The sequence below is a fragment of the Lagopus muta genome, chromosome 27, assembly GCF_023343835.1.
Source record: "Lagopus muta isolate bLagMut1 chromosome 27, bLagMut1 primary, whole genome shotgun sequence".
NCBI lineage: Eukaryota > Metazoa > Chordata > Aves > Galliformes > Phasianidae > Lagopus > Lagopus muta.
In genome coordinates, this window is record NC_064459.1 from 1 (window position 1) to 12,500 (window position 12,500).

Genomic DNA, 12,500 nt, shown 5'->3' on the forward strand with positions numbered 1-12,500 from the left:
CTAACCCTAACCCTAACCCTAACCCTAACCCTAACCCTAACCCTAACCCTAACCCTAACCCTAACCCTAACCCTAACCCTAACCCTAACCCTAACCCTAACCTAACCCTAACCCTAACCCTAACCCTAACCCTAACCCTAACCCTAACCCTAACCCTAACCCTAACCCTAACCCTAACCCTAACCCTAACCCTAACCCTAACCCTAACCCTAACCCTAACCCTAACCCTAACCCTAACCCTAACCCTAACCCTAACCCTAACCCTAACCCTAACCCTAACCCTAACCCTAACCCTAACCCTAACCCTAACCCTAACCCTAGACCCTAACCCTAACCCTAACCCTAACCCTAACCCTAACCCTAACCCTAACCCTAACCCTAACCCTAACCCTAACCCTAACCCTAACCCTAACCCTAACCCTAACCCTAACCCTAACCCTAACCCTAACCCTAACCCTAACCCTAACCCTAACCCTAACCCTAACCCTAACCCTAACCCTAACCCTAACCCTAACCCTAACCCTAACCCTAACCCTAACCCTAACCCTAACCCTAACCCTAACCCTAACCCTAACCCTAACCCTAACCCTAACCCTAACCCTAACCCTAACCCTAACCCTAACCCTAACCCTAACCCTAACCCTAACCCTAACCCTAACCCTAACCCTAACCCTAACCCTAACCCTAACCCTAACCCTAACCCTAACCCTAACCCTAACCCTAACCCTAACCCTAACCCTAACCCTAACCCTAACCCTAACCCTAACCCTAACCCTAACCCTAACCCTAACCCTAACCCTAACCCTAACCCTAACCCTAACCCTAACCCTAACCCTAACCCTAACCCTAACCCTAACCCTAACCCTAACCCTAACCCTAACCCTAACCCTAACCCTAACCCTAACCCTAACCCTAACCCTAACCCTAACCCTAACCCTAACCCTAACCCTAACCCTAACCCTAACCCTAACCCTAACCCTAACCCTAACCCTAACCCTAACCCTAACCCTAACCCTAACCCTAACCCTAACCCTAACCCTAACCCTAACCCTAACCCTAACCCTAACCCTAACCCTAACCCTAACCCTAACCCTAACCCTAACCCTAACCCTAACCCTAACCCTAACCCTAACCCTAACCCTAACCCTAACCCTAACCCTAACCCTAACCCTAACCCTAACCCTAACCCTAACCCTAACCCTAACCCTAACCCTAACCCTAACCCTAACCCTAACCCTAACCCTAACCCTAACCCTAACCCTAACCCTAACCCTAACCCTAACCCTAACCCTAACCCTAACCCTAACCCTAACCCTAACCCTAACCCTAACCCTAACCCTAACCCTAACCCTAACCCTAACCCTAACCCTAACCCTAACCCTAACCCTAACCCTAACCCTAACCCTAACCCTAACCCTAACCCTAACCCTAACCCTAACCCTAACCCTAACCCTAACCCTAACCCTAACCCTAACCCTAACCCTAACCCTAACCCTAACCCTAACCCTAACCCTAACCCTAACCCTAACCCTAACCCTAACCCTAACCCTAACCCTAACCCTAACCCTAACCCTAACCCTAACCCTAACCCTAACCCTAACCCTAACCCTAACCCTAACCCTAACCCTAACCCTAACCCTAACCCTAACCCTAACCCTAACCCTAACCCTAACCCTAACCCTAACCCTAACCCTAACCCTAACCCTAACCCTAACCCTAACCCTAACCCTAACCCTAACCCTAACCCTAACCCTAACCCTAACCCTAACCCTAACCCTAACCCTAACCCTAACCCTAACCCTAACCCTAACCCTAACCCTAACCCTAACCCTAACCCTAACCCTAACCCTAACCCTAACCCTAACCCTAACCCTAACCCTAACCCTAACCCTAACCCTAACCCTAACCCTAACCCTAACCCTAACCCTAACCCTAACCCTAACCCTAACCCTAACCCTAACCCTAACCCTAACCCTAACCCTAACCCTAACCCTAACCCTAACCCTAACCCTAACCCTAACCCTAACCCTAACCCTAACCCTAACCCTAACCCTAACCCTAACCCTAACCCTAACCCTAACCCTAACCCTAACCCTAACCCTAACCCTAACCCTAACCCTAACCCTAACCCTAACCCTAACCCTAACCCTAACCCTAACCCTAACCCTAACCCTAACCCTAACCCTAACCCTAACCCTAACCCTAACCCTAACCCTAACCCTAACCCTAACCCTAACCCTAACCCTAACCCTAACCCTAACCCTAACCCTAACCCTAACCCTAACCCTAACCCTAACCCTAACCCTAACCCTAACCCTAACCCTAACCCTAACCCTAACCCTAACCCTAACCCTAACCCTAACCCTAACCCTAACCCTAACCCTAACCCTAACCCTAACCCTAACCCTAACCCTAACCCTAACCCTAACCCTAACCCTAACCCTAACCCTAACCCTAACCCTAACCCTAACCCTAACCCTAACCCTAACCCTAACCCTAACCCTAACCCTAACCCTAACCCTAACCCTAACCCTAACCCTAACCCTAACCCTAACCCTAACCCTAACCCTAACCCTAACCCTAACCCTAACCCTAACCCTAACCCTAACCCTAACCCTAACCCTAACCCTAACCCTAACCCTAACCCTAACCCTAACCCTAACCCTAACCCTAACCCTAACCCTAACCCTAACCCTAACCCTAACCCTAACCCTAACCCTAACCCTAACCCTAACCCTAACCCTAACCCTAACCCTAACCCTAACCCTAACCCTAACCCTAACCCTAACCCTAACCCTAACCCTAACCCTAACCCTAACCCTAACCCTAACCCTAACCCTAACCCTAACCCTAACCCTAACCCTAACCCTAACCCTAACCCTAACCCTAACCCTAACCCTAACCCTAACCCTAACCCTAACCCTAACCCTAACCCTAACCCTAACCCTAACCCTAACCCTAACCCTAACCCTAACCCTAACCCTAACCCTAACCCTAACCCTAACCCTAACCCTAACCCTAACCCTAACCCTAACCCTAACCCTAACCCTAACCCTAACCCTAACCCTAACCCTAACCCTAACCCTAACCCTAACCCTAACCCTAACCCTAACCCTAACCCTAACCCTAACCCTAACCCTAACCCTAACCCTAACCCTAACCCTAACCCTAACCCTAACCCTAACCCTAACCCTAACCCTAACCCTAACCCTAACCCTAACCCTAACCCTAACCCTAACCCTAACCCTAACCCTAACCCTAACCCTAACCCTAACCCTAACCCTAACCCTAACCCTAACCCTAACCCTAACCCTAACCCTAACCCTAACCCTAACCCTAACCCTAACCCTAACCCTAACCCTAACCCTAACCCTAACCCTAACCCTAACCCTAACCCTAACCCTAACCCTAACCCTAACCCTAACCCTAACCCTAACCCTAACCCTAACCCTAACCCTAACCCTAACCCTAACCCTAACCCTAACCCTAACCCTAACCCTAACCCTAACCCTAACCCTAACCCTAACCCTAACCCTAACCCTAACCCTAACCCTAACCCTAACCCTAACCCTAACCCTAACCCTAACCCTAACCCTAACCCTAACCCTAACCCTAACCCTAACCCTAACCCTAACCCTAACCCTAACCCTAACCCTAACCCTAACCCTAACCCTAACCCTAACCCTAACCCTAACCCTAACCCTAACCCTAACCCTAACCCTAACCCTAACCCTAACCCTAACCCTAACCCTAACCCTAACCCTAACCCTAACCCTAACCCTAACCCTAACCCTAACCCTAACCCTAACCCTAACCCTAACCCTAACCCTAACCCTAACCCTAACCCTAACCCTAACCCTAACCCTAACCCTAACCCTAACCCTAACCCTAACCCTAACCCTAACCCTAACCCTAACCCTAACCCTAACCCTAACCCTAACCCTAACCCTAACCCTAACCCTAACCCTAACCCTAACCCTAACCCTAACCCTAACCCTAACCCTAACCCTAACCCTAACCCTAACCCTAACCCTAACCCTAACCCTAACCCTAACCCTAACCCTAACCCTAACCCTAACCCTAACCCTAACCCTAACCCTAACCCTAACCCTAACCCTAACCCTAACCCTAACCCTAACCCTAACCCTAACCCTAACCCTAACCCTAACCCTAACCCTAACCCTAACCCTAACCCTAACCCTAACCCTAACCCTAACCCTAACCCTAACCCTAACCCTAACCCTAACCCTAACCCTAACCCTAACCCTAACCCTAACCCTAACCCTAACCCTAACCCTAACCCTAACCCTAACCCTAACCCTAACCCTAACCCTAACCCTAACCCTAACCCTAACCCTAACCCTAACCCTAACCCTAACCCTAACCCTAACCCTAACCCTAACCCTAACCCTAACCCTAACCCTAACCCTAACCCTAACCCTAACCCTAACCCTAACCCTAACCCTAACCCTAACCCTAACCCTAACCCTAACCCTAACCCTAACCCTAACCCTAACCCTAACCCTAACCCTAACCCTAACCCTAACCCTAACCCTAACCCTAACCCTAACCCTAACCCTAACCCTAACCCTAACCCTAACCCTAACCCTAACCCTAACCCTAACCCTAACCCTAACCCTAACCCTAACCCTAACCCTAACCCTAACCCTAACCCTAACCCTAACCCTAACCCTAACCCTAACCCTAACCCTAACCCTAACCCTAACCCTAACCCTAACCCTAACCCTAACCCTAACCCTAACCCTAACCCTAACCCTAACCCTAACCCTAACCCTAACCCTAACCCTAACCCTAACCCTAACCCTAACCCTAACCCTAACCCTAACCCTAACCCTAACCCTAACCCTAACCCTAACCCTAACCCTAACCCTAACCCTAACCCTAACCCTAACCCTAACCCTAACCCTAACCCTAACCCTAACCCTAACCCTAACCCTAACCCTAACCCTAACCCTAACCCTAACCCTAACCCTAACCCTAACCCTAACCCTAACCCTAACCCTAACCCTAACCCTAACCCTAACCCTAACCCTAACCCTAACCCTAACCCTAACCCTAACCCTAACCCTAACCCTAACCCTAACCCTAACCCTAACCCTAACCCTAACCCTAACCCTAACCCTAACCCTAACCCTAACCCTAACCCTAACCCTAACCCTAACCCTAACCCTAACCCTAACCCTAACCCTAACCCTAACCCTAACCCTAACCCTAACCCTAACCCTAACCCTAACCCTAACCCTAACCCTAACCCTAACCCTAACCCTAACCCTAACCCTAACCCTAACCCTAACCCTAACCCTAACCCTAACCCTAACCCTAACCCTAACCCTAACCCTAACCCTAACCCTAACCCTAACCCTAACCCTAACCCTAACCCTAACCCTAACCCTAACCCTAACCCTAACCCTAACCCTAACCCTAACCCTAACCCTAACCCTAACCCTAACCCTAACCCTAACCCTAACCCTAACCCTAACCCTAACCCTAACCCTAACCCTAACCCTAACCCTAACCCTAACCCTAACCCTAACCCTAACCCTAACCCTAACCCTAACCCTAACCCTAACCCTAACCCTAACCCTAACCCTAACCCTAACCCTAACCCTAACCCTAACCCTAACCCTAACCCTAACCCTAACCCTAACCCTAACCCTAACCCTAACCCTAACCCTAACCCTAACCCTAACCCTAACCCTAACCCTAACCCTAACCCTAACCCTAACCCTAACCCTAACCCTAACCCTAACCCTAACCCTAACCCTAACCCTAACCCTAACCCTAACCCTAACCCTAACCCTAACCCTAACCCTAACCCTAACCCTAACCCTAACCCTAACCCTAACCCTAACCCTAACCCTAACCCTAACCCTAACCCTAACCCTAACCCTAACCCTAACCCTAACCCTAACCCTAACCCTAACCCTAACCCTAACCCTAACCCTAACCCTAACCCTAACCCTAACCCTAACCCTAACCCTAACCCTAACCCTAACCCTAACCCTAACCCTAACCCTAACCCTAACCCTAACCCTAACCCTAACCCTAACCCTAACCCTAACCCTAACCCTAACCCTAACCCTAACCCTAACCCTAACCCTAACCCTAACCCTAACCCTAACCCTAACCCTAACCCTAACCCTAACCCTAACCCTAACCCTAACCCTAACCCTAACCCTAACCCTAACCCTAACCCTAACCCTAACCCTAACCCTAACCCTAACCCTAACCCTAACCCTAACCCTAACCCTAACCCTAACCCTAACCCTAACCCTAACCCTAACCCTAACCCTAACCCTAACCCTAACCCTAACCCTAACCCTAACCCTAACCCTAACCCTAACCCTAACCCTAACCCTAACCCTAACCCTAACCCTAACCCTAACCCTAACCCTAACCCTAACCCTAACCCTAACCCTAACCCTAACCCTAACCCTAACCCTAACCCTAACCCTAACCCTAACCCTAACCCTAACCCTAACCCTAACCCTAACCCTAACCCTAACCCTAACCCTAACCCTAACCCTAACCCTAACCCTAACCCTAACCCTAACCCTAACCCTAACCCTAACCCTAACCCTAACCCTAACCCTAACCCTAACCCTAACCCTAACCCTAACCCTAACCCTAACCCTAACCCTAACCCTAACCCTAACCCTAACCCTAACCCTAACCCTAACCCTAACCCTAACCCTAACCCTAACCCTAACCCTAACCCTAACCCTAACCCTAACCCTAACCCTAACCCTAACCCTAACCCTAACCCTAACCCTAACCCTAACCCTAACCCTAACCCTAACCCTAACCCTAACCCTAACCCTAACCCTAACCCTAACCCTAACCCTAACCCTAACCCTAACCCTAACCCTAACCCTAACCCTAACCCTAACCCTAACCCTAACCCTAACCCTAACCCTAACCCTAACCCTAACCCTAACCCTAACCCTAACCCTAACCCTAACCCTAACCCTAACCCTAACCCTAACCCTAACCCTAACCCTAACCCTAACCCTAACCCTAACCCTAACCCTAACCCTAACCCTAACCCTAACCCTAACCCTAACCCTAACCCTAACCCTAACCCTAACCCTAACCCTAACCCTAACCCTAACCCTAACCCTAACCCTAACCCTAACCCTAACCCTAACCCTAACCCTAACCCTAACCCTAACCCTAACCCTAACCCTAACCCTAACCCTAACCCTAACCCTAACCCTAACCCTAACCCTAACCCTAACCCTAACCCTAACCCTAACCCTAACCCTAACCCTAACCCTAACCCTAACCCTAACCCTAACCCTAACCCTAACCCTAACCCTAACCCTAACCCTAACCCTAACCCTAACCCTAACCCTAACCCTAACCCTAACCCTAACCCTAACCCTAACCCTAACCCTAACCCTAACCCTAACCCTAACCCTAACCCTAACCCTAACCCTAACCCTAACCCTAACCCTAACCCTAACCCTAACCCTAACCCTAACCCTAACCCTAACCCTAACCCTAACCCTAACCCTAACCCTAACCCTAACCCTAACCCTAACCCTAACCCTAACCCTAACCCTAACCCTAACCCTAACCCTAACCCTAACCCTAACCCTAACCCTAACCCTAACCCTAACCCTAACCCTAACCCTAACCCTAACCCTAACCCTAACCCTAACCCTAACCCTAACCCTAACCCTAACCCTAACCCTAACCCTAACCCTAACCCTAACCCTAACCCTAACCCTAACCCTAACCCTAACCCTAACCCTAACCCTAACCCTAACCCTAACCCTAACCCTAACCCTAACCCTAACCCTAACCCTAACCCTAACCCTAACCCTAACCCTAACCCTAACCCTAACCCTAACCCTAACCCTAACCCTAACCCTAACCCTAACCCTAACCCTAACCCTAACCCTAACCCTAACCCTAACCCTAACCCTAACCCTAACCCTAACCCTAACCCTAACCCTAACCCTAACCCTAACCCTAACCCTAACCCTAACCCTAACCCTAACCCTAACCCTAACCCTAACCCTAACCCTAACCCTAACCCTAACCCTAACCCTAACCCTAACCCTAACCCTAACCCTAACCCTAACCCTAACCCTAACCCTAACCCTAACCCTAACCCTAACCCTAACCCTAACCCTAACCCTAACCCTAACCCTAACCCTAACCCTAACCCTAACCCTAACCCTAACCCTAACCCTAACCCTAACCCTAACCCTAACCCTAACCCTAACCCTAACCCTAACCCTAACCCTAACCCTAACCCTAACCCTAACCCTAACCCTAACCCTAACCCTAACCCTAACCCTAACCCTAACCCTAACCCTAACCCTAACCCTAACCCTAACCCTAACCCTAACCCTAACCCTAACCCTAACCCTAACCCTAACCCTAACCCTAACCCTAACCCTAACCCTAACCCTAACCCTAACCCTAACCCTAACCCTAACCCTAACCCTAACCCTAACCCTAACCCTAACCCTAACCCTAACCCTAACCCTAACCCTAACCCTAACCCTAACCCTAACCCTAACCCTAACCCTAACCCTAACCCTAACCCTAACCCTAACCCTAACCCTAACCCTAACCCTAACCCTAACCCTAACCCTAACCCTAACCCTAACCCTAACCCTAACCCTAACCCTAACCCTAACCCTAACCCTAACCCTAACCCTAACCCTAACCCTAACCCTAACCCTAACCCTAACCCTAACCCTAACCCTAACCCTAACCCTAACCCTAACCCTAACCCTAACCCTAACCCTAACCCTAACCCTAACCCTAACCCTAACCCTAACCCTAACCCTAACCCTAACCCTAACCCTAACCCTAACCCTAACCCTAACCCTAACCCTAACCCTAACCCTAACCCTAACCCTAACCCTAACCCTAACCCTAACCCTAACCCTAACCCTAACCCTAACCCTAACCCTAACCCTAACCCTAACCCTAACCCTAACCCTAACCCTAACCCTAACCCTAACCCTAACCCTAACCCTAACCCTAACCCTAACCCTAACCCTAACCCTAACCCTAACCCTAACCCTAACCCTAACCCTAACCCTAACCCTAACCCTAACCCTAACCCTAACCCTAACCCTAACCCTAACCCTAACCCTAACCCTAACCCTAACCCTAACCCTAACCCTAACCCTAACCCTAACCCTAACCCTAACCCTAACCCTAACCCTAACCCTAACCCTAACCCTAACCCTAACCCTAACCCTAACCCTAACCCTAACCCTAACCCTAACCCTAACCCTAACCCTAACCCTAACCCTAACCCTAACCCTAACCCTAACCCTAACCCTAACCCTAACCCTAACCCTAACCCTAACCCTAACCCTAACCCTAACCCTAACCCTAACCCTAACCCTAACCCTAACCCTAACCCTAACCCTAACCCTAACCCTAACCCTAACCCTAACCCTAACCCTAACCCTAACCCTAACCCTAACCCTAACCCTAACCCTAACCCTAACCCTAACCCTAACCCTAACCCTAACCCTAACCCTAACCCTAACCCTAACCCTAACCCTAACCCTAACCCTAACCCTAACCCTAACCCTAACCCTAACCCTAACCCTAACCCTAACCCTAACCCTAACCCTAACCCTAACCCTAACCCTAACCCTAACCCTAACCCTAACCCTAACCCTAACCCTAACCCTAACCCTAACCCTAACCCTAACCCTAACCCTAACCCTAACCCTAACCCTAACCCTAACCCTAACCCTAACCCTAACCCTAACCCTAACCCTAACCCTAACCCTAACCCTAACCCTAACCCTAACCCTAACCCTAACCCTAACCCTAACCCTAACCCTAACCCTAACCCTAACCCTAACCCTAACCCTAACCCTAACCCTAACCCTAACCCTAACCCTAACCCTAACCCTAACCCTAACCCTAACCCTAACCCTAACCCTAACCCTAACCCTAACCCTAACCCTAACCCTAACCCTAACCCTAACCCTAACCCTAACCCTAACCCTAACCCTAACCCTAACCCTAACCCTAACCCTAACCCTAACCCTAACCCTAACCCTAACCCTAACCCTAACCCTAACCCTAACCCTAACCCTAACCCTAACCCTAACCCTAACCCTAACCCTAACCCTAACCCTAACCCTAACCCTAACCCTAACCCTAACCCTAACCCTAACCCTAACCCTAACCCTAACCCTAACCCTAACCCTAACCCTAACCCTAACCCTAACCCTAACCCTAACCCTAACCCTAACCCTAACCCTAACCCTAACCCTAACCCTAACCCTAACCCTAACCCTAACCCTAACCCTAACCCTAACCCTAACCCTAACCCTAACCCTAACCCTAACCCTAACCCTAACCCTAACCCTAACCCTAACCCTAACCCTAACCCTAACCCTAACCCTAACCCTAACCCTAACCCTAACCCTAACCCTAACCCTAACCCTAACCCTAACCCTAACCCTAACCCTAACCCTAACCCTAACCCTAACCCTAACCCTAACCCTAACCCTAACCCTAACCCTAACCCTAACCCTAACCCTAACCCTAACCCTAACCCTAACCCTAACCCTAACCCTAACCCTAACCCTAACCCTAACCCTAACCCTAACCCTAACCCTAACCCTAACCCTAACCCTAACCCTAACCCTAACCCTAACCCTAACCCTAACCCTAACCCTAACCCTAACCCTAACCCTAACCCTAACCCTAACCCTAACCCTAACCCTAACCCTAACCCTAACCCTAACCCTAACCCTAACCCTAACCCTAACCCTAACCCTAACCCTAACCCTAACCCTAACCCTAACCCTAACCCTAACCCTAACCCTAACCCTAACCCTAACCCTAACCCTAACCCTAACCCTAACCCTAACCCTAACCCTAACCCTAACCCTAACCCTAACCCTAACCCTAACCCTAACCCTAACCCTAACCCTAACCCTAACCCTAACCCTAACCCTAACCCTAACCCTAACCCTAACCCTAACCCTAACCCTAACCCTAACCCTAACCCTAACCCTAACCCTAACCCTAACCCTAACCCTAACCCTAACCCTAACCCTAACCCTAACCCTAACCCTAACCCTAACCCTAACCCTAACCCTAACCCTAACCCTAACCCTAACCCTAACCCTAACCCTAACCCTAACCCTAACCCTAACCCTAACCCTAACCCTAACCCTAACCCTAACCCTAACCCTAACCCTAACCCTAACCCTAACCCTAACCCTAACCCTAACCCTAACCCTAACCCTAACCCTAACCCTAACCCTAACCCTAACCCTAACCCTAACCCTAACCCTAACCCTAACCCTAACCCTAACCCTAACCCTAACCCTAACCCTAACCCTAACCCTAACCCTAACCCTAACCCTAACCCTAACCCTAACCCTAACCCTAACCCTAACCCTAACCCTAACCCTAACCCTAACCCTAACCCTAACCCTAACCCTAACCCTAACCCTAACCCTAACCCTAACCCTAACCCTAACCCTAACCCTAACCCTAACCCTAACCCTAACCCTAACCCTAACCCTAACCCTAACCCTAACCCTAACCCTAACCCTAACCCTAACCCTAACCCTAACCCTAACCCTAACCCTAACCCTAACCCTAACCCTAACCCTAACCCTAACCCTAACCCTAACCCTAACCCTAACCCTAACCCTAACCCTAACCCTAACCCTAACCCTAACCCTAACCCTAACCCTAACCCTAACCCTAACCCTAACCCTAACCCTAACCCTAACCCTAACCCTAACCCTAACCCTAACCCTAACCCTAACCCTAACCCTAACCCTAACCCTAACCCTAACCCTAACCCTAACCCTAACCCTAACCCTAACCCTAACCCTAACCCTAACCCTAACCCTAACCCTAACCCTAACCCTAACCCTAACCCTAACCCTAACCCTAACCCTAACCCTAACCCTAACCCTAACCCTAACCCTAACCCTAACCCTAACCCTAACCCTAACCCTAACCCTAACCCTAACCCTAACCCTAACCCTAACCCTAACCCTAACCCTAACCCTAACCCTAACCCTAACCCTAACCCTAACCCTAACCCTAACCCTAACCCTAACCCTAACCCTAACCCTAACCCTAACCCTAACCCTAACCCTAACCCTAACCCTAACCCTAACCCTAACCCTAACCCTAACCCTAACCCTAACCCTAACCCTAACCCTAACCCTAACCCTAACCCTAACCCTAACCCTAACCCTAACCCTAACCCTAACCCTAACCCTAACCCTAACCCTAACCCTAACCCTAACCCTAACCCTAACCCTAACCCTAACCCTAACCCTAACCCTAACCCTAACCCTAACCCTAACCCTAACCCTAACCCTAACCCTAACCCTAACCCTAACCCTAACCCTAACCCTAACCCTAACCCTAACCCTAACCCTAACCCTAACCCTAACCCTAACCCTAACCCTAACCCTAACCCTAACCCTAACCCTAACCCTAACCCTAACCCT